The sequence below is a fragment of the Scyliorhinus torazame genome, chromosome 14 (assembly GCF_047496885.1).
Source record: "Scyliorhinus torazame isolate Kashiwa2021f chromosome 14, sScyTor2.1, whole genome shotgun sequence".
NCBI classification, from domain to species: Eukaryota; Metazoa; Chordata; class Chondrichthyes; order Carcharhiniformes; family Scyliorhinidae; genus Scyliorhinus; species Scyliorhinus torazame.
The window spans coordinates 74,354,011-74,377,577 of record NC_092720.1 but is presented as its reverse complement, the minus strand read 5'-3'; the positions used below and the strand labels follow the sequence as shown (position 1 = coordinate 74,377,577).

General features: G+C 48.9%; 1 long non-coding RNA gene across 1 annotated transcript in view; it reads right to left on the bottom strand.

Annotated features, from left to right (window-relative positions):
* Positions 1-2,660: 2,660 nt before the first annotated feature.
* Positions 2,661-23,567, bottom strand: part of LOC140389306 (uncharacterized) — a 135,323-nt gene continuing 114,416 nt past the window's right edge. The window contains exons 4-5 of the long non-coding RNA XR_011934334.1: positions 14,724-14,814; positions 2,661-2,992 (exon numbers count right to left, since the gene is read on the bottom strand). This is a non-coding gene — a long non-coding RNA (uncharacterized lncRNA). The remainder of the gene's footprint in view (positions 2,993-14,723; positions 14,815-23,567) is intronic.

The following is a 23,567-nucleotide window of genomic DNA, read 5'->3' as shown; positions in this document are numbered from 1 at the left end:
AATGGTTACAGCACAGAAGGAGGCCATTTCATGAATGTGCTGATTCGCTTCAAGAACAATTAGCCTAATGCCACTCCCCACCATTTCCTTGTAGCCATGCAAACTTTTACACTTCAGATAATGATCTAACCCTCCTTGGAAAGCTACAATTTGAACCTGCCCCTACCACACTCTCAGGCAGTACATTCCAGATTACTAACAACTCACTGCATAAAAAAGGTTTTCCTCATTTCGCCATTGCTTCTTTTGCCAATCACCTTAAATTGGAATCCCTTGGTTCTTGATCCTTCCACCAATGGGAACAGCTTCTCCTTCTTTACTCTGACCAGCCCTCTCCTGCTTTTGGACACCTCTATTCCGGGAACCATTCTCATGAACGTTTTCTGCGCCCTCTGGAAAGCCTTCCTAAAGGCCAGTGCCCAGAACGTGACACAATGCCCCTGTTAAGGGAGAACCAGTGTTTCATGCAGATTTACCCTTGCTTTTGCACTTCATGTCGCTCTTTATAAAGCGTGGATCCTGTATACATTTTTAACTTATCTCTCAACCTATCTTGCCACCTTCAATACTCATACACCCCTATCTACCCCTACTCCTGCACCCACTCCAGAATTGTACGCCTTCCATTCTTCCTACCAAAATGAATCAATTTCGCGGGCAGCACGGTAGCATTGTGGATAGCACAATTGCTTCACAGCTCCAGGGTTCCAGGTTCGATTCCGGCTTGTGTCACTGTCTGTGCGGAGTCTGCACATCCTCCCCGTGTGTGCGTGGGTTTCCTCCGGGTGCTCCGGATTCCTCCCACAGTCCAAAGATGTGCAGGTAAGGTGGATTGGCCATGCTAAATTGCCCTTAGTGTCCAAAATTGCCCTTAGTGTTGGGTGGGGTACTGGGCTACGGGGATAGGGTGGAGGTGCGGACCTTGGGTAGGGTGCTCTTTCCAAGAGCCGGTGCAGACTCGATGGGCCAAATGGCCTCCTTCTGCACTGTAAATTCTATGAACTCTATGAACTGCCCTGCATTAATTTTCACCTACCACCCGTCCAGTTAATACTATCCTCCTCAAAGTTCATAATATTTCCAAGTTGTATCATTTGCAAATTGTGAAATTGTTCCCTCTACATACCAAAGCCCAGGGTAAGAGCAGGGGTCCCAACACAATCCCTGGAGAACCCCATCATAATCTTTCCTCCAATGTGAAAATCAGCTGTTAACCACAACTCTATTTCCTGTCCATTTTAGACCTATATTGGTTTGCCAATATTGTTCAATGTTGGGCTAATTAGATGGAAAGTTGGTTTAAGGCAATTCCAGTTATTTCTGCCTGTGCCTATTTATGTAGCCATGTTTCTTCTCCAGAATTTGCTTTTGCATTTATTTTGTTCTGATCAAGGTAAAAAATTATCAATATTTGTGGTTTTTTCTTTGTTAGCCACAAAGAGAAAAGGTATGGGGGTGCTCACACTCTGGATTCTTTCAAAATGATGAGAGGTTTATTAAGAGGTTTATTATGTTGCTTATACAACATAAGACGGAGAATTGCAAAGCCCACGCAAAACACTCACTGCTGACATCACTACACATCACGTGACACTTTACCAGCAGGGATGTGTATTGTCTGATACATAACATCTCTTCCCCTTTACTTCATTAGTACAGTGACAGAGATTTAATATTTATAAAACAGATCCACTTACGCATTTTCTTTATACACATATATACAGTTCAATAACACAGCCTCTCAGGTGGATGTACATACCGTTTAGGTTCAATTTGGCATTCTGGAACCTGGCTACTCGAGACCTTGGAAGTGTCTTCATTCCCTTCAGTACTTCCTTGAAAAGTACTCCAGTATCTGTCACTATAGGTATTGGAAAGTCTTCAGAAACTTGTCTCTGTGTCTGGTCTCTTTTCTGAAGTATCGCTGTTTAGAATTCCCAAAGGTAGAACCTCTGGAGAAGTCTTGGTAATTTCACATTGTGAAGCTAGTAGCATGGCCATGCCAAACTCTTTCATCATCCACCTGTACGGTGTATGAAATTGGACCTGTCTTTGCTAGGATCACAGCAGGTACCAATTTCTTGTTGGTGGTGTACCTTCTGACGAGCGCTCGCTCTCCCTGGTTGAATACTCACTTTTTAGAGATTTACTCCCTCCTAGCAATTTCTGCTTGTTTTCATTTGACAATCTCTGAAGTATCAGGTAGCATCAACAAATCAAACTGTGTTCACAGTTTCTTTTTGCACAGCAACATTACTGGTTTAACTCTGTTGTTACGTGTGCAGTGTTCATGTGAGACATTAAGAATTTGTTCACTCTGCTTGCCAATGTCCCCTGATCCTTCAACACTTTGATAAAATGTTTCAAAGATTGAACAAAACTTTCAGCTGGTATTGGAGCCCTTAAAGGCATTAAACTGGTCGTGTGTGGTTTGCACCCAGTTATGTAAGCAGGGATTGTAGGCACTGCCAGCTTCAATCACTACTGTTCTCACTACTTTATTATTCTGTTATAACTGTTTTATTTTTAGCTGTTTTTAACTTCATTATTATTATTTATTTATTTATTTATTTTGTGCTAAATTGTTTATGTTCAGTTAGATTTTAATATTAGAATGTCAGTATTATCTGTGAGGTGGGACCTCACTAGAAGGTGGGAGTGTCCTGGTTCTGTGGCTGCAGTTGCTGAGGACTGAAACACATTGAGACAGAGAGGTGCTTTAGTTTTGAAACGCTATCTTTATTAATGGAACAAGGCAAATAAATAACAATATAAACATGGAGCATCGAAAAATGCATTCAGGCATATCGGTACAGCACAACACCATTCCTGCGTGCCTCTACATCCTCGGCTGAATCTTTGGAGCCTGTTGTCCTCTTCTTCCCATTAAGGTCTATTATCGTCGCTGTGATGTAATTGTTTACATGGTTTTGATCCTTAGCCACCTCCTCTGCGTTCATTCCTCTATTCCGCAGGTGGTGGGTGTAGCATGCTGCAGATGGGAGAAAGGATGGAGAGAATGAGTCACAGCTAAAGATAAACTGAAGGCGGAGCAGTCACTACATCAGGGATGATGCGCTTAGATGACAGTAGAAACTACATCTCGGTGAAGAAAGAAAGCCTTTAGCAATTGCATTGTCCTTTAATGGCACTCAATTTCAGGGGTGAGAGCAGAGGTTGCTGAGGCTATGTTAATGGAGGGGACACAGTGCCTGCCATAGATGGAACTGCACCTTGGAATATCTGAGCCCTATACAGCTGATGCCAGGTTCTTGACAAACATGGAGTTCATACAGGAGCAAATGGCATGGTTCCACCACTGCTACTTGAGGACAATATCACCCTGGAGCTTTAGTTGTAGAGATATTGCACATATCAACTCTGGGAGTTATGCATATAGAAGATTTTCCTTTATTGCCAGGATTGCTTGTTACGCTTGGTAAACCTTGACAGGCATTATGTGGCCACCAACAGGATTATACTGCTGAGTGTCCTGATGGACGATAGGCTCAGCAGCAGTGGATGTCAGTGCATCTTCTCCAACAGGAGAGAATCTAACCATCGTCCTTGACATTCAATGGTATTACCATCGCTGAATCCCCCACAATCAACATCCTTGGGGTTGCCATTGATCAGAAACTGAACTTGACTAGCCACATTAATAATAATAATAATCTTTATTGTCACAAGTAGGCATACATTAACACTGCAATGAAGTTACTGTGAACTAACTACTCGCCACATTCCGGCGCCTGTTCGGGTACACTGAGGGAGAATTCAGAATGTCCAAATTACCTAACAGCATGTCTTTCGGGACTTGTGGGAGGAAACCAGAGCACCCGAACGAAACCACGCAGACACGGGGAGGAGCTCCGCCCAGACAGTGACCCAAGCCGGGAATCGAACCTGCAACCCTGGCACTGTGAAGTCACAGTGCTAACCACTGTGCTACCATGCTGCACCCAGTGACTAATCATTAATACAGTGGCTGCCAGGGAAGGCCAAAGATTAGGAATCCTAGGGCGAGTAACTCACCTCCTGAACCCCCCAAAGCCTGTCCACCACCTACAAGACACAATTCAGTGAGGGAATACTCCCCACTTGCCTGGATGAGTGCAACACTCAAGAAGATCAACACCATCCAGGACAAAGCAGCCTGCTTGATTGCTACCCCTTCCACAAACATTCAATCCCTCCACCACCAATGAGCAGTAACATCTGTGTGTACCAACTACAAGATGCATGGCAGTAACTCACCAAGGTTCCTTAGGCAGTACCTTCTAAACCACAAATCACCACCGTTTAGAAGGACAATAGCAGCAGATACCTGGGAACCCCACCACCTGGAGGTTCTCTTCCAAGTCACTCACCACCCTGACCTGGAAATATATCACCGTTCCTTCACTGTCGCTGGGGCAAGATCAGTCACTCTTACTCACCTCTTTAGTTCAGCCCTTTTGTTCTCTGAAATGCAGTCAGGAGCCAAATGGTCGTGGCAGAATCCAAATTGAGCATCACGACCAATGATACCTTCCTGATGATCGAGGGTAGACTGATCAGGCAGTAGTTGACCTGATTGGATTTGTCTTAGATTTTGTGGACAAGACACAGCTGAGCAATTTTCCACATTGTTAGGTGGATGCCGGTGTTGTAGCTGCACTGGAAATGTTTGGCTAAGGACATGGCAAGTTCTGGGGCACAAGCCTTCCGTACTACTGCTGGAATGTCAGGACCAATAGCCTTTGCTGCATCCAGTGCCTTTAGCCATTTTTGATATAATGTGGAGGGAATCAAATTGGCTGAAAACTGGCATATGTGATGTTGGGGACCTCAGGTGGAGGCTGTGCTGGAATACACACGACACCTCTGCCTAAAAAACAATGCGACTTCTGACACAGTATTTGCAACGTTACAGAATATCATCCAGTACAGGCTTGCTCAAGGGATGGCCAATGGCCTGCGAAGCCCCTCTAGGTTGCCCTAGAGGAGGTTTTCTAAATTCCTGTCGACCAGCTGAGTTTCAATGCAAGAATCTGCTTGGAGCCGCTCCTCCAATCAGAGGGTGGTTCTCTCCCCTGTTTGCAACTGATAGGCTGGCTAGTGAGCATATAGGCTTTGGGGGCCATTTTCTGGGGCGACTGGGCCTGGATGGTTGCGGCTGCCGCTCAGGTGGCCCAGGTGGCGTGGTGCTTCCCTAATCTGCCCGATGCCCACCAGATGCGGCAGGGACAAGAAGGGGAATCTGAGGCGCTGTGCTGTTTCGGCACTGCCCCTGCAGGAGCGTTGGTGGGGATAGGCCTCCGGATAGGCTTCATCAGCCACGACCGCAGCGGATAACCCCTGTCACCCAGGAGCCAACCTCTCACCTTGGGGGGGGGGGGAGGGGGGGTAGGGGGGCCTCGAAGAGGTCAGGACCTGTCCAGTGTGCCAGGATGAAGGTGTTGTGCACACTGCCCGGGTATCGGGCGAAGACATGCATGATCTGCAGCTCATGGTCACATAGCAGCTGCACGTTCATTGAGTGGAACCCTGTTCAGTTTGTGAAGATCAGCCTGTCATGGCTGATGCTATTAGGGGGACATGCATCGCGTTGATCACCCCCTGGACCCAGGGAATCTCGGCGATGATGGCGAACCCCGTTGCCTGGGCATCCTGGTGGCTCGGTCCACATTGAATTTGATGTATTGTAGACACTGGGCACATAGGGCCTCCGTGACGGTGCAGATGCACCTGTGAACCGAGCCCTATGAGATCCTGGACAGGTCCCCACTCAGCGCCTGGAAGGATCCCATTGCGTAAAGGTTCTGGCCGATCATCACCTTGATGGCCACTTGGGGTGGGTGACCTCCCCATACCCCAGCGGTGCCAGGTGCACCATGATCTGGCAGATATGTTGCACTGTTCCCTTGCTCAGGCGGAGTGTTAGATGGAATGCCCGGTCCAGCAGGTCCTTGAATGACAGGCACTGCCAGTATACGCGAGGCCTCATACGACCCCTCCGTTGCGCATCCTTCTCCTCGGCCTGTTTAGCGGTTGGATCTCCATCCTCACTGGCTACCACCTGTTCCTCTGGGCTAGGCACCGCTGCTGCAGCATCCTCCTCCTTGAGCAGCTCCAGCTCATACAGCCTCAGTGCAGTCGCAGGACTGGCAGCCTCCGCATGTCCTACCTCCTCTCCCTCATCAGCCACTGTTTCACAATTTTTAAAAGCACAGCTGACACTCGCCATCGGTAATTCCCCCCGGGTGGTGGCAGAGCATCGCGTAGGCTCTGGAGAATCCTGGTCAGACCCGCTAATGATATGGAAACTGCATGCGTGGCGTAGAATGCATTGCTGCCTGTCAAGGCACGGGATGCACTGAAAATTGACGTGCGCCGATTTTGGCTTCACGACCGATTCTCCGCCCAATCGCCTTTCATGATTTTGGCGTCGGCCCATGGAGAATCTCACTCCTTATCTTCCTCAAATTTTCTTTTGGGCCTATTGAGTGAGAAAAATAAGCAAATGAGCACCCTCCCACCTCCCCAGAACAAAAAGGTTGGACAGGTCTATTGTCGTACTTTATCATAATATTTATTTTCTGTTTTATTCTTGTTTATGCCATCATGTTTCTGTAGTTACCCAATGGATATTAGCTAAGCAACTGTTTCCTGTTGTTGGGCGTTACAGAGACAAAAATAGACACTGTCCTAAAAATACATTTTCTTTCTTTTTAATCTTGGACTGTCTGTTGGATAGAGAGATACTCGGCCCTCTTGTAGTGGCTATACTTATCTAGATAGGAAATGAGTGTGTGTCTTCTGGTAGAAATATGTCTGTCTGATCCCTGGTACTTAATATGTTGCTGACCAATATCCTTAGTTATAAGTAAAACTATTCTGAAACATTTTTATAAATGACTTCACTTGTGCAAACAAACATGGGTAACAACTATTGCCATTTGATTTATTAACTATGTCAAAATTTGAAGTTAAAAAAAGTAGAAGGCAATGCCTCTCAAATGCCGAGTCTGAACTTTAACTCGAACTTCCGTGGATTAGATACCATTCTGATTTGGTGCCAGCATTACCCAACTGGTGTCTGAATTCAATCTGAAGAGCATTGGACCTCTTCCATGCAAAGTCAGTTCTATGTCATCGTACTGGAATTGATACCCAGCCAAGTTGTTATGGATTTGAAGAGCTTGACATCTGCCTCAGACCTTGGATTAGCTTGTGAAGTAAACAAATAAAGTCACTTCAAACAACAACACAAAGGATTTATTTAGGGCCACTGGATCTGAATGTGATAGCTGTTATTTTACAAGAAGTTTTTGAATGTCTGGACCGCGAAAGGGTGAAATAAAAACAGAGTTTTGATGAAATTAGTCAAGTGGCATGGCAGTGCAAGATTCAGCCTTGTAATCCGAATGATCATCTATGTGCAATTGTGCACATAAAATGGAAACATCAGACAACACGGTGGCATGGTGGTTAGCACTGCTGTCTCACGGCGCCAAGGTCCCAGGTTCGATCCTGGCTCTGGGTCACTGTCCGTGTGGAATTTGCACATTCTCCCCGTGTTTGTGTGGATTTCGCCCCCACAACCCAAAAGATGTGCAAGGTAGGTGGATTGGGCACGCTAAATTGCCCCTTAATTGGAAAAAATGAATTGGGTACTCTCAATTTAAAAAAAGAAAAAAATATTTGCTAAAATTATGGGCTAGAAATTCACTTGCATCGCATCACCCATTGTAGTGCTAGCAAGACCAAGTGGCACTTCTGTCGCGCCCCACCCCCTGTGCCACTGGCTGTTTTTTGTTTGACCTACACAGCATTCTGGATGGCAAGAGGAAGTGGGTGTCACTGGCAAGGCCAGCATTTGATGGCCAGCCATAATTACCCTTGAACTGAGTGGCTTAGGGAAGCACGGTGATTTGTGAAAGGAAGATGTGTGTGTGGCTTTTAACTCCAAGGTTGTGAATGATTTGAATAACCAGCAGCAAGCGTTTTGCTGGCTTAAATAAAGATGATTGTTTATTTAAGCATCCACCCTGAATTCTGACACTATGGCATCCATTCACACAGTCACACATGTAAACACATTCAACACATAAAGTTGGGGAGACTAGTGCACTTTTATACAGTATAAAAAAACGGAGTAGTTTGTCATTCACGTGGCTATCTTGTTTTGGAGAAGGTACGTCGCCGGCCGAATTGGAAGGCCATCTATGCTCTTGAAGTGCACTCTATGTGGGTTCAACAGCCAAAGTCATGTGCTGAAATTGTTTGTCGGACTTTCTACAGGTCAGGAAGTCAGCTTCTTGTGTTCTCGTTACCAGGAGGTCAGTTTGCTCTTTTGAGGGACACGTGAAATAGACAATGCTTGGAGACCTTACAGCATTGTCGTTTGCAGATCTTACTCAGGCATAAATGTTACTGCCTTCTCTCTTTCTGCGGACAGCATTTAAAGATGAAAAGAATCAAACATGATGGCCGGGATTCTCCAATCCCGCGGTCAAGTTTGACGCTGGTGTGAAAAGCGGCGCCAATCACTCCGGCGTCAACGGTCCCCGATAATGAGGAATATTCCCCTTCCTAGGGGGCTAGGTCGGCGCCGGAGTGGTCCCCGCAGCTCCAGCCGGCGCGGAATTGCCGGCGCGAGTTTGCGCATGCATGTTACGGCCGGGGTGATTCCGCACATGCGCATGGGTTCCTGTCTCCACGCCGACCCGTAGGCCCCCACAGAACCAGCCTGCCGGCCGATTGGTAGGACCCGATCGCAGGCCAGGGCACCGTGGAGGCCCTCCCCCAGGGTCGGATCCCCCGGCCCCCTCCAGGACTGCCCCCACAGACACACCTTCCAGGTCCCGCTATGCGGGGCCTAAGTAATCCACGCTGGCGGGACTCGGCCGAACTTGGCGGCCACTCGGCCCGTCGGGGCCCGGAGAATTGCCGGGGGGGGGGGCGGCGGTGATCCCGCGGGTGCCCGAGAATCAGCACCGGAGAATAGGTAAGCCGGCGTCGGGGCGTCAGGTCGCAATTCCCGCGTTCCCCGGGGATTCTCCGACCCGGATCGAGGTCAGAGAATTTCGGCCCATTATCCTACCATGTGGCTCCTCACAATTATGGTTTATTTACCAAATATGGTGATGTTCTTAAATTGATAAGCCACGTCCTGCTTTATTGTACTTGATGCACGATCAATTGAACAAAGACTAGAGTTGGATACAACTGAGGCTTTATTGCTCTAAGATGTGTGGCCTCCAACGGCAGCTGGTGAAATGGCTGCTGAGTGGAGGACACGCATATTTATAATCCGCCTACTGGGCACAGCCAGCAGGCAGGGACTACCGGTGAACCTGTAGTACAGGTCCTACCTTACATCACCTAATAAAGGTGTAACAGTGGTTTACCACAGTGCTAAGCCATTCATCTGGATTGATTGAAACAATTATTTTCTCATCTTGTCAAAAGACCCATTCAATTCAGGAATGCCTTTTGATGATCTTTCAGGATGGGTGTAATTAGCACCTTTTTGTCTTGAGTGAGCCTTTTGTCCCAATTTAATACTAAGTCAGTTCTTGATCTAACCTTTGGTGACCATCTTTACAGCATATTCGCCTCTTTTTAAAGAAAAAGTCAGTTCAGAAGATTCTACATTGAATAAAGTTTATATTTTAAATGTTATGAGTAAGATATGCCTTTACAAGGGCATGACAATAAGGCACCTGCCTGCATTTTAACCAACTGTGAAAGCTGCACCAATATATTGATAGTTGGTGGGAATGGAACGGCAGATACACAGCACCTATATTGACCACCCACCTGCATTTGACCTGCTGGGTAAGCAGGATTAAAAGCACCTCTTAATGATCCATTTACCCTCCCAAATCCACCCAAGGTAAACTCAGGCCCACATTTAATTATTCGACATTGAGAAATGAATTGAACTGAACGATTTATTTGGGATGGTGGAATTTTGCTTTTATTGAAAACTTGGGGAACAACAATGTTCCTACATAATTTATACGCCATGACTAAAGTTGCATTCTTAGCAAGGAAACATTTTAAAGGATCACATTCTGCAACTATCATAACAGGCCATTACAGCATTGGCCTAGTTGAGATATGTCAGGAAGAACTATGCACAGGGAGGAAACCAGCCAGTTCGTACATCACAAAATGAGTGGGGGTTACGTGGCAGCAATCACTGCACTGATTAACTTAATTCATGATGTTGAGATGCCGGCGTTGGACTGGGGTGAGCACAGTAAGAAGTCTTACAACACCAGGTTAAAGTCCAACAGGTTTGTTTTGATGTCACTAGCTTTCGGAGCGCTGCTCCTTCCTCAGGTGAATAGAGGAAGGAGCAGTGCTCCGAAAGCTAGTGATTTGAAACAAACCTGTTGGACTTTTACCTGGTGTTGTAAGATTTCTTGCTAACTTAATTCAAGCAGAGAAGTTCTCAACCATTTTTTAAAAAAAGTTTGAACATTTTAAAGATAACAGCCCCTTGGACCTCGAGAACGCTGGATCTCCAAGTGAAACTGACAAAAAAAAACAGCACATCAAAATGAAGAAAAGAAAACTGACTCTCAAACGAGCAGATAAAAGAAAACTCCAGAGATCGCCAAAAGGTCGCAGGAGTGTACCGGCAGGCAGGAAGGTGGTTTGAAGTGTGTCTACACTTCTGCATCCGGAATAAGGTGGGTGAACTTGCAGCATGGGTTGGTACCTGGGACTTCGATGTGGCCATTTCGGAGACATGGATAGAGCAGGGATAGGAATGGTTGTTACAAGTTCCGGGGTTTAAGATGTTTTCAGTAAGCTCAGGGGAGGTGGTAAAAGAGGGGGAGGTGTGGCATTGTTAATTAAGGACAGTATTAAGGTGGCAGAAAGGAGGTCTGATGAGGACTCTTCTACTGAGGTAATATGGGCTGAGGTTAGAAACAGGAAAGGAGAGGTCACCCTGTTGGGAGTTTTCTATAGGCCTCCGAAAAGTTCCAGAGATGGAGAGGAAAGGATTGCAAAGATGATTCTGGATAGGAGCGAAAGTAACAGGGGATTTGTTGTGGGGGTCTTAACTTTCCAAATATTGACTGGAAACGCTATAGTTCGAGTACTTTAGATAGGTCAGTTTTTGTCCAATGTGTGCAGGAGGATTTCCTGACACAGTATGTAGATAGGCCAACAAGAGGTGAGGCCACATTGGATTTGGTGCTTGGTAATAAACCAGGCCTGGTGTTAGATTTGGAGGTAGGTGAGCACTTTGGTGATAGTGACCACAATTTGGTTACGATTACTTTAGCGATGGAAAGGGATAGGTATATACCGCAGGGCAAGAGTTATAGCTGGGGGAAAGGCAATTATGGTGCGATTAGGCAAGACTTTGGATGCATAGGATGGGGAAGGAAACTGCAGGGGATGGGCACAATGGAAATGTGGAGCTTGTTCAAGGAACAGCTACTGCGTGTCCTTGATAAGCATGTACCTGTCAGGCAGGGAGGAAATGGTCAAGCGAGGGAACCGTGGTTTATTAAAGTAGTTGAATCACTTGTCAAGAGGAAGAAGGAGGCTTATGTAAAGATGAGACGTGAAGGTTCAGTTAGGGTGCTTGAGAGTTACAAGTTAGCCAGGAAGGACCTAAAGAGAGAGCTAAGAAGAGCCAGGAGGGGACATGAGAAGTCCTTGGCAGGTAGGATCAAGGAAAACCCTAAGGCTTTCTATAGGTATGTTAGGAATAAAATAATGACTAGGGTAAGAGTAGGGCCAGTCAAGGACAGTACTGGGAAGTTGTGGAGTCCAAGGAGATAGGAGAGGCACTAAATTAATATTTTCCGTCAGTATTCACACAGGAAAAAGACAGGTTTGAGGTTCATAAGGAGGAGGTGTTAGCAATTCTGGAAAGTGTGAAAATAGATAAGTCTCCTGGGCCAGATCGGATTTATCCTAGGATTCTCTGGGAAGCTAGGGAGGCGATTGTAGAGCCTTTGGCTTTGATCTTTATGTCGTCATTGTCTACAGGAATAGTGCCAGAAGACTGGAGGATAGCAAATGTTGTCCCCTTGTTCAAGAAGGGGAGTAGAGACATCCCTGGTAACTATAGACCAGTGAGCTTTACTTTTCTTCTGGGCAAAGTCTTGGAAAGGATTATAAGAGGTAAGATTTATAATCATCTAGAAAGGAATAATTTGATTAGGGATCGTCAACACGGTTTTGTGAAGGGTAGGTCGTACCTCACAAACCTTATCGAGTTCTTTGAGAAGGTGACCAAACAGGTGGATGAGGGTAAAGCAGTTGATGTGGTGTATATGGATTTCAGTAAAGCGTTTGATAAGGTTCCCATGGTAGGCTATTGCAGAAAATACGGAGGCATGGCATTGAGGGTGATTTAGCGGTTTGGATCAGAAATTGGCTAGATGTACGAAGACAGAGGGTGGTGGTTGATGGGAAATGTTCAGCCTGGAGTTCAGTTACTAGTGGTGTACCACAAGGATCTGTTTTGGGGCTACTGCTGTTTGTTATTTTTATAAATGACCTGGAGGAGGGTGTAGAAGGATGGGTGAGTAATTTGCAGATGACACTAAAGTCGGTGGAGTTGTGGACAGTGCGGGAGGATGTTGCAGGTTACAGAGGGACATAGATAAACTGCAGAGCTGGGCTGAGAAGTGGCAAGCGGAGTTTAATGCAGAAAAGTGTGAGGTGTGAGAAGGAGTAACAGGAATACAGAGTACTGGGCTAATGGTAAGATTCTTGGTAGTGTGGATGAGCAGAGAGATCATGGTGTCCATGTAGGATCCTGGGATTATATTCATTGGAGTTTAGGAGGTTGAGGGGAGATCTAATAGAAACTTACAAGATAATGAATGGCTTAGATAGGGTGGACGTAGGGAAGTTGTTTCCATTAGCAGGGGAGACTAGGACCTGGGGACACAGCCTTAGAATAAAAGGGAGTCACTTTAGAACAGAGATGAGGAGAAATTTCTTCAGCCAGAGAGTGGTGCGTCTGTGGAATTCATTGCCACAGAGGGCGGTGGAGGCCGGGACGTTGAGTGTCTCTAAGACAGAAGTTGATAAATTCTTGATTTCTCGAGGAATTAAGGGCTATGGAGAGAGAGCGGGTAAATGGAGTTGAAATCAGTAGTAAATGAGGGCCCGCGCCCTCACCTTGAGGGGCTAGGCCCGCGCCGGATGGATTTCCACCCCGCCAGCTGGCGGGAAAGGCCTTTGGTGCCCCGCCAGCTGGCGCGAAACTGACTTTGCCGTGCGATGCATGCACGGAAGCGTCAGCGGCCACTCACTGCATCCCTGCGCATACACAGTGGAGGGGGTCTCTTCCGCCTCCGCCATAGTGGAGACCATGGCGAAGGTGGAAGGAAAAGAGTGCCCCCACGGCACAGGCCCGCCCGCAGATCGGTGCGCCCCGATCGCGGGCCAGGCCACCGTGGGGGCACCCCCCGGGGCCAGATCAACCAGGTCAGGGGAACAAATGGCCTTTCGTTCGGGTTCTGAGTCTGCGGGATTCGAAGTTGGTACGGATTGGTAGCTAGGAGCGCCTATCTCGTAGCGAGCATTGACTTAAGACTTACTGGATTTCGGCGGTAGCTGAACCGGTCACTGCTTCCCACCTTTCGGGGCGGACGCTGTACCTGGTTCCAAGTGATTGGACTTCGTTCCAATCGCTTGGTTTGATTTCTCCAATACTGGAGTGGTTCCCTGATCGATGGGTGGTCTTGAGGTGTCCGTTAACCTCTTTTGTGTTGGCTCCTGCTGGCGCCGGGGAGTCTGGCGTGGCTTTGTTTATCCGAAATGTTTCGATTGTACCTGGGGATCGCTCATTAGTATGTAGATGGCTGCTACATTATTATGCAGATGGCTGCTTGTATCAATGCTGTCTGGGCTTTTGCAGAGTTTAATACACAGTAAACTTGCACCTGCTAGTTTCTGCCTGTGTTGGCTGAATTTCCCTGCAGCCTTTGCTGTTCTCCATTTTGCGTCGGGAGTTGGCCAACCCAGGTGGCTACACCCCCCACTTTGAAAAACCCTGGTCTAGGGTGCAGGGTGGAATTCCAGAGCTGAAGGCCTCAGCAGCTGAAAGTGCAGTTGCCAATGGCAGAATATTTGAAATTGCGGATGTTCAAGAGGTCAGATGTGACAGAGTGCAGAGATCTTGGAGGCTGTAGGGCTGGCAGAGATTACAGAGGCAGGAAGGTGTGAGACCATGAGGAAATTTGAAAACAAGGTTGAGAATTTTAAATTCATGGCATTGACTACGGGAGACAATATGAGTCAGCGAACCCCTGAGCGATGGGTGAATAGGATTTGATGCGGGTTAAGACATGGGCTGCAGCGTTTTGGATGACCTCAAGTTTACAAATGGTACAGCGTGGGTGGGCAGTCAGAGGTGTGTTGGTATGAGAAAGGTTTCTCTGTAAGTGTTTCGGGAGTAGATGAGCTGAGGCAAGGGCGAAGTCCGCCGATGATACAGATGTGAAATCGGCAGTCTGAATGACAGACATCTGCAATACATTGATTTTGCAAGGCTTAGCTTTTCCCTATTTTTACCATTTAGAAATGGTCAAAATTTAGATGCAATTTCTGCAGTTAAGACAACAAAAATAACTTAACTATCATTTACCATTAACAGAACTGCACTCGGTTTTATAGTCCCAGCTGTATGAAGCAATTAGCGAACCAGAGTAACAGCCGCACCAAACCTCATTATCACATAAAAGACTTACAGTCAGAGGGTCCCAGAGTCCTCATGATTATCACTCACGTAACATGTCACCAGGGCTCCATTTATTTGTTGATCAGTATTCTTTTTATAGTCTGCAGATAAGACAAAATTGTCAGAGTAAAAAAGGTCATGTTTCAATTTAATTAACAAGGTTCTGTTTCATTAGCATTCACATGCAATTACATTATATTATTAGATTCTATAGTACTGTACATCGAACATTAGATGAGCCCTCTTGCAAAGAAACAACATAAAAATATTATCAAACAAAATATTTTTCCTCCTTCTATTGGATGTATGCCCTCAGGAGAATTGGAGCAGAGAAGAATAGGAATAGAAAACTCTGATAATGTTTCAGTGGGACATGTATATCAAGGTAATACAGAGCAACTGATACAACATTTCATTTCCAGGACAATTGACTAGCTGTGGACTATTCAGTAACCAGATAGCTTTAGAACATAAACACCACCATTAAAATGGTAACTGGGAGGGAGGGGGTCATGTGTTGCAAGCATGGGAGCGGCTGTATTTTTGTGAGCTCAGGCACTCCTCATCTTTTAATCCTTTTATATAATCCTGACGCACAACCCATAATTATTTGATCCTGGCGTGTATAATCTGTGCTATGTTCCTGGAAGATCCTGGTTAAATTTTGGCGATGGGGAGCCGATTTGAGAGAAGAAACTCCTTGGTTGGTTGATGGCCAGGGAGGGGCCCGGTTCACCGTGGCGGTTTCGCTGATGAATGGGTCTACGCTTTGGCAATGCCGTTGGCATCAAGATGATGTCTGCCATTGTGAGTGACGTTGTGGATGATGGTCTCAGCTCTCCGTCACAGATGAACTGCAAGATGTCCTAAAGGGAATGGATGAAGCAGAGAAGAGAATCCTTTCAGTCGATAGGGCAGTTTCCCTGGTGGGGACTCGCCTTTAGTCCTTGGGATCCTGCTACATACTATGTTGAACATCCTGATCGATTTGGGAAATAGGGACGGAAAAGGAGTATTCGTATACCCTGTTTCCTGGGGGGAGCTGAGGATGAAGTCCCAGCCGGAATTGAGTACTGGCTGCTATACTTTCACAATTTCGAGTTGAAGGCCGGGTGTTTCAAGTTCAATGGAGCACATTGTGTCCAGTCTTCAAGGCCTGGGGCCGGTCGAAGATCTGACCAGTAGTCTTATGTTGTCTTGTCCTCAGTTTTCGTTGAGATGGATTGGAGGTCGCCAGACGCGAGTGGTCTTCACCACCTGCTGGGGTCTAGGGACAATGACATGGCGGAGGTTCAAGGGCTTTGGTGGAACTCTGAATGGATCCTTGTTGTTGCTCGGTGATCCTGTCATGGTTGTGGCCTTGCCAAGCTCCATGGATGGTTATATTATTGTGCAGTTCATCACTAATCACGAACTTTGTTCCCTTGTGATTGTATTCATGATTTTGTGATATTGCCTTTTATCCTGACAAGGGTGTGTGATATATGAGCACAGAGGCAATTGTCACCTGTTATCCTGTTATACTGCAAAAATCATGCTGAGATGGTTGTATGAGATGAGATGAGCTGAGGTGCAGTATTTGCCTGAGTTTTTTTCCTTTTATCTGCTGTAATCCTTGTTTGCACACTGAGGGAGTACATTTTTTGGTATTGTTCGATTTATAGATAAGATGACTAGCGCCACAGCAGGGTGGTGGGTGAGTGGTTTTGGTATGGAGTTTATTGGTATGGCTTTATAAGTCCTCATTGTGGGTGAGGAAAACCCCCGTTCGAACTATTGATGTTGTGCTTTTTTTTATACTTTTGTTCTTTTGGGATTAAGGAATCCTTGCTTGTCCACTATGAAGGTAAAAAGAGATCATGTATTCTGGAGAAGACTGGGTTCCTTAATTGTTTCTGTCACTGGCACCTCTTGTAGGAGTAGAGGAAACTATGTACTTGTGCACACCTGGGCGTGGTCAGTTAATTCTTGGACGTCTAGCCTTTCTCAGGTTGGTATTTTATATTTACTTGACTGTGCAGGTAGCTACAGTGGTTACTCGTTTACTTGCCTCATGGAATATACAGTGGACATGTACTGTTGTTGGGGAAATGGGTGCAATCCCGTTGATGGCAGGGCCTGGGTGGCATCTCTGGGGTACCCAGAGATGGGGGCAGTTTGCTTTGTTCATTGTGTGGGAGTAATGTGCATATCCTTGGCCTGTTGGCCCCAATTTGAGTGTTTCATTGATCCTAGTTTTTTTTAGCTTGATTTGAATAGGTTAGGGCAGTAGTAACTAAGTTTATCCAGGTCAAGTGGAGAGTACATTGGGCCGGGCAGCAGGTGACCCTCCCGCAAGATGTCTTATTTTGAGGGCTTCTGGACTACTCTCCTTCTTGAGATTTGGTTCCCCTGGTGATGTAGTATCCTGTTGGCTTTGGGGCCTGAACGTGGATCTGAGTACTTTGGTTCAGCATTGATCGGGCCTTTCTTCGGTTGGAGGTTAGGCTCGATGGAGGAGTAAGTAGCCCTCCTCCAAGTGGTCTTATACAGGGACTTACAGACTGTCTCCCTTCTTGAGGCAGTATCTTGTTTCTTATGAGGTTATGCTGTTTTGTTCCTGGTATCCTTCTTGTGTCAGTGTATATTGCCAGACCATGTCTGATGTCTGTGGATAATCCTGGTGTTCCTCTCTCTCTGGGGTTTCCTTTTTTATTTGGGTAGTATCATTACCCCTATGAGGACCATGAGGAAACTATTATCGATCTCCCCATGGGACCCGTGGAGTATGAGCTTCCCAGGTGGGGGCAGATACCACCCAGCTGGGGCTCGTTAGAACTAAACATATAAGCCGGCCCAAGTACGGCCCAGAGTTTTTGGTTGTCCCAACGGGGACTGTGATTGTGGAGAGTATTGTACGTAGTTTAAAATAAATCCTTGTTTCTCTATTGCTGGCTTCCTCAGTCATTAAACTGGCAACGCGAACAAAAAGAGACTCGTTTATGCATGCATCCAGCCAATCCGGACAATTATATGTGGACATAAGGTTATGACATGCCGCTGTTTGGTAAGATAGAAGCCTTTAATGCAGGCCTGGAAGATGCTGAAAGCAGAAGGTACTTCTTCCAGGCTAATGGTATCCTGGGGGAAGATCATCAGAATGTCATCCTCCTGCCCGCCTGCGGGGCCCCGATGTTCGGAATGATAAAAAGCCTCATTTACCCGGCTGCTCCACACTCCAAATTGTTTGATGAGCTGGTTGCACTTGTGGCTGAACATTATGATCCTAAATCTTCCATAATCATGCAACGATATAAGTTCAACATGACGTTTAGACCCACCTTGGGTGACTAGCAAGCATTGCGAATTTGGGCCATCCCTCGTTGAAATGTTGAGGGATAAGCTGGTTTGTGCGATCAACAACTTGGCCACTCAGAGGAAGCTGTTAATGGAGCCTACGCTAGACTTAAAACAGGCCACTGTCCTGTGAGCACACAGAGAAAAGAGTGCAAGTGCTGCAGGGGTCCATGGACTATGGCATTCATTGATTTGGGCTGCCCTCCATTTTGAACTCCTACTAGATCGCGGGGCAATGCCGGTCTGGCCAGATCACCTCCTAAAGAGCAACCCCAGAGGCAATTCCACAGCCGGGTCGGACACCCGGGGGCCACCCCTGACCTGCAGGATACCTCCCTTGAGGATGAAGGGGAGAGCCGGCCACATTGCCAGATGTGTGGTCAGAGGATATATGATGGTCAGGGCTGCCAAATTCAGCAAAGAGAATGTTGTCCAAGGCAGCCGCTGAGATCACTGCAAGCCAGGACATTGCACGTGGCCCCCCTGAATGAAGAGGACTGTCTGATGCAATTGAACTGTGTAGCGCACAAAGACTCACGAGAGACGAATAGAGATGAAGTCGATGAGGCTTTATTAAGCGTGACTTGGCCCCGCAGTTCAGCAACAGACTGGCCTGTGGGGGAGAACTCCTGGTTCTTATACTCTGCCTTCAGGGCGGAGCTAGGGATCAACAGCCAACCAGGACCCGGGATCTGTCAGCCAATTACATCACGGCTTCACAGTCCCACATGACCCCTAATGCATACTACCACATTCACCCCTTGTTAAAAATGAACCCGGCGGGGTGGTGCTTCGCATGGTGGTAGGGGTTTACAAGGCTGGTCCTGGGAGGAAAAAAAACTTTTGCATGTCATCACAGTGCCCTACACTGGGCTATGTACAGGGTTTTTTTTTTGTTTTGAACTATTTACAGTATTCGTAAGAGGGAAAAAAAAGGAAAAAAATTCTCGTGAAAGTCCACAACATTCTAGTGTTACACCGATGCCACGAGTCGGTCGGGCGGTCTGGTCGTCCTTGTCGATCGCCTCAGCCCCGGTGGTGGTGGTGCTTGTTCCAGTGTTGTCGTCTCCGGGAGCTTTACGGTGTCTGCTTCTGCTCCACTCCTGGTCCGACATGGGAGGAGGACCGATCCTCCCGGGAAGGAGGCGGTCGCGGGGTGCGCCGGTGGCAGGGAGGGGGTAATTGGTGTCGGGGGGGTGTGCGTGTTGCCGGCGGGCGCCAGGTCTCGCAGGGAGACCGTGTCCTGTCGGCCGTCGGGGTACGCCACGTAGGCGTACTGCGGGTTCGCGTGGAGGAGGTGAACCCTCTCGACCAACAGGTCCGACTTGTGCGCCCGCACATGTTTCCGGAGCAAGATGGGTCCTGGGGCCGCCAGCCAGGTCGGCAGCGACGTTCCAGAGGAGGACTTCCTGGGGAAGACAAGGAGGCGCTCATGAGGCGTTTGATTAGTGGTAGTACACAACAGCGACCGGATGGAGTGGAGAGCGTCCGGGAGGACCTCCTGCCACCGTGAAACTGGGAGATCCCTGGACCGTAGGGCCAGTAGGACGGTCTTCCAGACCGTGCCGTTCTCCCTCTCTACTTGCCCGTTCCCCCGGGGGTTGTAGCTGGTCGTCCTGCTCGAGGCTATACCCTTGCTGAGCAGGAACTGGCACAGCTCGTCACTCATGAAGGAGGACCCCCTGTCGCTATGGATATATGCGGGGCAACCGAACAGTGTGAATATGGTGTTAAGGGCTTTAATAACTGTGGCCGCTGTCATGTCGGGGCAGGGGATGGCGAAAGGGAAACGAGAGTACTCGTCCACCACGTTCAGGAAGTATGTGTTGCGGTCGGTGGAGGGGAGGGGCCCTTTGAAATCCAGACTGAGGCGTTCAAAGGGGCGGGAAGCCTTGATCAGGTGCGCTCTATCTGGCCTGAAAAAGTGCGGTTTGCACTCTGCGCAGATGTGGCAGTTCCTGGTGACTGTACGGACCTCCTCCACGGAGTAGGGGAGGTTGCGGGACTTTATAAAATGGTAGAACCGAGTGACCCCCGGGTGGCAGAGGTCCTCGTGGAGGGTTTGGAGACGGTTAATTTGTGCGTTGGCACATGTGCTGCGGGATAGGGCATCGGACGGCTCGTTCAGCTTTCCGGGACGGTACAAGATCTCATAGTTGAAGGTGGAGAGCTCGATCCTCCACCTTAAGATCTTGTCATTTTTAATTTTGCCCCGCTGTGCATTATCGAACATGAAAGCTACTGACCGTTGGTCAGTGAGGAGAGTGAATCTCCTGCCGGCCAGGTAATGCCTCCAATGTCGCACAGCTTCCACTATGGCTTGGGCTTCCTTTTCCACTGAGGAGTGGCGGATTTCTGAGGCGTGGAGGGTTCGGGAGAAAAAGGCCACGGGTCTGCCCGCTTGGTTAAGGGTGGCCGCTAGAGCTACGTCGGAGGCGTCGCTTTCGACCTGGAAGGGGAGGGACTCGTCGATGGCGCGCATCGTGGCCTTTGCGATATCCGCTTTGATGCGGCTGAAGGCCTGGCAAGCCTCTGTCGACAGAGGGAAGGTCGTGGTCTGTATTAGGGGGCGGGCCTTGTCTGCGTACTGGGGGACCCACTGGGCGTAATATGAAAAGAACCCCAGGCAGCGTTTTAGGGCTTTTGAGCAGTGAGGTAGGGGAAATTCCATGAGGGGGCGCATACGTTCGGGGTCGGGGCCTATTATCCCATTGCGCACTACATATCCCAAGATGGCTAGCCGGTTTGTGCTAAAAACGCACTTGTCCTCGTTGTATGTGAGGTTCAAGGCTTTAGCGGTCTGGAGGAATTTTTGGAGGTTGGCGTCGTGGTCCTGCTGATCGTGGCCGCAGATGGTTACGTTGTCGAGATACGGGAACATGGCCTGCAACCCGTGTTGATCAACCATTCGGTCCATCTCTCGTTGGAAGACTGAGACCCCGTTTGTGATGCCAAATGGGACCCTTAGGAAGTGGTATAATCGCCCGTCTGCCTCGAAGGCTGTGTACTTGCGGTCACTTGGGCGGATGGGGAGCTGATGGTAGGCGGACTTGAGGTCCACGGTGGAGAAGACCTTATATTGGGCAATCCGATTGACCATGTCGGATATGCGGGGGAGAGGGTACGCATCTAGCTGTGTGTACCTGTTGATGGTCTGGCTATAGTCTATGACCATCCTTTGCTTCTCCCCTGACTTTACTACTACCACCTGTGCTCTCCAGGGACTATTGCTGGCCTGGCTTATGCCTTCCTTCAGTAGCCGCTGGACTTCGGACCGAATGAATGTCCGGTCCTGGGCGCTGTACCGTCTGCTCCTAGTGGCGACGGGTTTGCAATCCGGGGTGAGGTTTGCAAACAAGGATGGGGGCTCAACCTTGAGGGTTGCGAGGCCGCAGATAGTGAGTGGGGGTATTGGGCCGCCGAATTGGAAGGTTAGGCTCTGCAGGTTGCACTGGAAGTCTAATCCCAGTAATGTGGGCGCGCAGAGTTGGGGAAGGACGTAGAGCCTGTAGTTTTTAAACTCCCTCCCTTGCACCGTTAGGGTCACGATGCAGAAGCCTTTGATCTGTACGGAGTGGGATCCTGCAGCTAGGGAAATCTTTTGCGCACTGTGACGGATGGCCAAAAAACAGCGTCTTACCGTGTCGGGGTGGATGAAGCTTTCTGTGCTCCTGGAGTCGACCAGGCATGGTGTCTCGTGCCCGTTGATCAGCACCGTTGTTGTCGTCGTCTGGAGCGTCCGGGGCCGTGCTTGGACCAGCGTCATTGAGGCCAGACGTGGTTCGGCATGCTTCAGCGTCTTCCTCGAACCCCGTTGAGCCGTCGATGCTGGGGTCCATTGTTGCCGTCCAAGATGGCGGCGGGGGTGAACAAAATGGCCGCCCTCATGCATCGCACATGGCTGGGGGGTCACAAGATGGCGGCGGGTGTGGACAAAATGGCCACCCCCATGCGTCGCACAGGGCTGGGGGGTCCCAAGATGGCGGCGCCCCTCCTCCCCTCGTGGTGGCCGGGACCCAAAATGGCGGCGCCTGCGGGTCGCACATTGGCCGCTGGGGGGGTTGGGGAGCGTTTGAAACACGCAGGACTCCTTGTTCTCCAGGGTCAGCGGTGGCCGGGACCCAAAATGGCTGCGCCTGCAGGTCGTACATGGGGCGCTGGGGGGGTTGGGGAGCGTTAGAAACGCGCAGGACTCCTTCTTCTCCGGGGACAGCGGCGACCTCCCGGGACCGGCACACAGCCGCGAAATGGCCCTTTTTCCCGCAGCTCTTGCAAATCGCTGCGCGGGCCGGGCAGCACTCCCGGGGGTGTTTCACCTGGCCGCAGAAATAGCAGCGGGCCCCCCGGGACGACTTGGCGTCTGAACCGCCAAGCCTGTGGGGTGGGGGGGGGGTTTGTCGCGACGGGGGTCCACGGAGCCCAAGGGGCTGCCGCGCGGTCGGGGCCGTACGCGCGGGCGTTTCGCGCGGCCACATCTAGGGAGGCTGCAAGGGCCCGTGCCTCTGAGAGTCCTAGCGACTCTTTTTCTAAAAGTCTTTGGCGGATTTGGGGAGAGTTCATACCTGCCACAAAAGCATCGCGAATTAACATGTCCGTGTGTTCAATCGCGTTTACCGGCGGGCAGCTGCAGGCCCGTTCCAAAATTAGCAGCGTGGCGTAGAATTCGTCTAGCGATTCTCCGGGACTTTGCCGTCTCATTGCGAGTTGGTAGCGTACGTAGGTCTGGTTCACTGGGCGAACATAGATGCTCTTTAGTGCTGCGAACGCCGTCTGGAAATCCTCTGCGTCTTCGATGAGAGGGAAAATTTCCGGGCTTACCCTCGAGTGCAGGACCTGTAGTTTCTGGTCTTCTGTGACCCGGCCGGGGGCCGTTCGGAGGTATGCTTCGAAACAAGTCTGCCAGTATTTAAAAACTGCTGCTGAGTTCACTGTGTGGGGGCTGATCCTCAGGCATTCCGGGATGATCCTGAGCTCCATAGTCCTTTAAGCACGCTTAATAAATTGTAGCGCACAAAGACTCACGAGACACGAATAGAGATGAAGTCGATGAGGCTTTATCAAGCGTGACTTGTTCCCCGCAGTTCAGCAACAGACTGGCCTGCGGGGGAGAACTCATGGTTCTTATACTCCGCCTTCAGGGCGGAGCTAGGGATCAACAGCCAATCAGGACCCGGGATCTGTCAGCCAATGACATCACGGCTTCACAGTCCCACATGACCCCTAATGCATACTACCACAAATTGCATCACTCGGACCCGAAGATAGCACTGATCCAGATTACTTTGCAAGTAAACGGTCATCCGGTAGTGATGGAGGTGGACACTGGAGCTGCCATTTCCATCGTGGACCATCAGATGTTTCAACGGCTTCACGCAGGGATCGGGCTGCTGACACTGCGTGATATCAAGGCGAGGTTGCCGAGCTACACCAACGAGCATCGTGGGGACCACCGTGACCCCGGTAACACACGGACAACAGTTGTAATACGGGGAGCGGGGCCCAATCTGTTGGGGCGTGA